The sequence below is a fragment of the Gavialis gangeticus genome, unplaced genomic scaffold (genome assembly GCF_001723915.1).
Source record: "Gavialis gangeticus isolate Ggan-Ray unplaced genomic scaffold, GavGan_comp1, whole genome shotgun sequence".
In the NCBI taxonomy this organism is placed as follows: Eukaryota; Metazoa; Chordata; order Crocodylia; family Gavialidae; genus Gavialis; species Gavialis gangeticus.
Window position 1 is genome coordinate 152415165 of NW_017729022.1, and position 2654 is coordinate 152417818.

Consider the following 2654-nt stretch of genomic DNA (forward strand, 5'->3'; position numbering starts at 1 on the left):
TTGGTTGGGGGGTCTGTAGTAGACCCCCACCGTCAAATCCCTCTCCCCCTGCCCCCCCTGAATCTTGACCCAGAGCACTTCATCTTGCCCTTCCTCTGACCCCATTCTGCTGGCAGAGGATGTTCATTTCCTCTGCAGCTGCCCTCTCATCCCCTGGTACAGCTCAGGTACATCCAGAGCTGTCCTTAGGGGTGTGCGGGGCCCAGGCTATATCAGCCTGTGCGGGGCCTGGGGGGTGGAAAATTGCTGGAGCCGGAGGAGTGGTGGAGGAAGGGGGTGGTGAGTGGCTGGAGCTGGCAGTGCTTGGTGGTGGCAGTGGTAGAGCCAGTGGCGCTCAGCAGTGACGGTAGCAGCAGCGCATGGCAGCTGTGGTGGGTCCAGTGCAGCACTGACCATGAGGCCCCCAAAGTGTGGGGCCCAGGGCGGTCGCCCCAATTTATCCCCCCGCAGGGATGGCCTAGGGTACATCAATGACACCTTCATAATATGGACACATGAGAAGGAATCTCTAAAGAAATTTCACCAAGACTTTAATAACTTCAATTAGTCTGAAGTTCTTAAACGCCTCCACCAAATTAACCCTGGAGTACTCCACACAGCAGATTCATTTCCAAGACACTGCAGTGAAAGTTTGTAGTAACTGCATCATCATTGCATTGGAAACAAAATGACTTTCACAAATGACTTCATGCTACCAGTTTTCATCCTAAGCACACTACTAGATCCATCATCTACAGCCAAGTCTTATGTTAAAACCAGATCTGCTATGACCCCATTGACAAGGATGAACATCTTATAGGTGTAGAGCAGGGATTCCTACAATTACAATACAATCTCAAAACTGGAGCCACTCAAATCAACAAAGCCAGACTCGTACCTCCCTCCAACCAGCTACAATAACAAACTTGGGACAAGGACAACAAAATCCCTCTGATTGTCACCTACAGTCCCTAGCTTGAACATCATTAACAATCTCCAATCCCTCCTGGAAAAGGATGACCATCTCAAGGTAGACATGGGGGACAGACCTGTCCTTGCTGATGGGAAGCCCCCCAGCCTCGAATGGCATCTCTCAGACAACAGACTAATGAACTCCCATCCTCACTGAATGGATCTTGCAATGAACCCAAATGCTTGCTGTGTCCCCACATCAATACAAACCACATAATCACTGAACCGAATAACAAGGGGTACAACATCCAAGGTTCATTTACCTGCAAATTTACCAATGTCATATAGCCCATCGCCTGCTTCCGATGCCCCTCTGCTGTCTACATTGGACAGTCAAAGTGATATGTAAGTGTGAATGAACACCAATCTGATATCAGGCATAAAAAGACCTAAGGCCTGTGGCAGAACATGTGTACCTCTGTGGACACTCCACCACTGAGCTCAGGGTTGTTGTTCTCATGCAAAAAAGAAAAAGCTTAAACCAAATTCATGGGTGACTGGTGCCTCCCAAGTCTGGGGAGCACACCAGATCACCGAAGTGGGTGTGTGTCCCCCAGCAGCCAATTGCCGAGCCAGCAGTGAAACCAGAAGTGCACTTGTGGCAGCACTTCTGATTTCATGGCTGGCACTTCCAGGGGGCGCATGGCTGATCTCACCCCCTGTGCATTGCCAATGACCAAACTGAACAGGAAATTGAGGACCAAGTAATCCTTCATGAACTGGACTGTGTTAAGTTTGGTTTAAACAGGAACCATGAATTCTTATCTCATTGCCAAAATAGCTTTTGTGACCCTCTTTGTTCCTATGGATCTATTGCTAGTTTGCCTTTCTCTCCTACCACTGTCCCTCTCCCCTCTCTCTCTTTCCCCACTCTCCCTTGTCTTTTGTATTTTAATTTTTCTCTTTTTCCTTTACTCTGCTTTCTGCATGTCCTTTCACAGTATTTGATTAAGAGAACTTGGGTTCATGAAAGTTTGTACTCTCTATAGACCTCTTATTCAGTTAGTCTATAAAGTTGCCTATCTACCCTGACTTCTGACTCACTTTTGAGTGACATGAAGGGTTTTTGGTAGAGCTGGCCAGGAATTCTTTTAATTGAAAGATGCTGATACATTGAAACCAAGACTTTTTGTGAGAATGCAGTTTTCAACAGAAAATGCATAATTTTTCAACAGGAAATTCTGTCAGGAAAAGTCTTTCAGTTTAACACCCTAATAAGATAGAGGCACCCTCCATGAAAAAACCTAAACACTGGACTATAGGACAAAGTTTTTCTCAGTCTCTCCTCCGAAGAGAGCTGAAGCGCTTCCATTTTGTATACAGTCTTTGGAAAAGAGCAAGTGAAAGTAACTTTAGCCTGGTTATTAAGGTAATGGTTGGGAATGTGGACGTGCCAGGTGGAAGTCCCTGATCTGAACTAGGAAGAACAGAGGCTTGACTGGATTTTCCACATCCCACCAACTTCTAAAAGTCTACTGTTCATTCTAATAGGAACCAAGCTAACAGCCAAAACCTCAAAAGTTTTTACAGGTGGAATTCCTGTTTTCCAGTCAGATGCATTTCCTGCTTGCTCTCCACAGCTGACTCCTCTAGCTGTCCCAGCTTTCTCCATCTCCTTCGGTCTATCAGTCTTCCTTGCCCTGGTCCTTCCTCCGTGTAGCAGGACACTAGGGTGCCTGCTACTAGCGTTGGTAACAGGGCTT

General features: G+C 46.8%; 1 long non-coding RNA gene across 1 annotated transcript in view; it reads left to right on the plus strand.

Moving 5' to 3' along the window:
* Positions 1–670: 670 nt before the first annotated feature.
* The window catches only part of LOC109297080, a 43423-nt gene continuing 41439 nt past the window's right edge, over positions 671–2654 (plus strand). Inside the window, exon 1 of the long non-coding RNA XR_002097193.1 lies at positions 671–741. This is a non-coding gene — a long non-coding RNA (uncharacterized LOC109297080). The remainder of the gene's footprint in view (positions 742–2654) is intronic.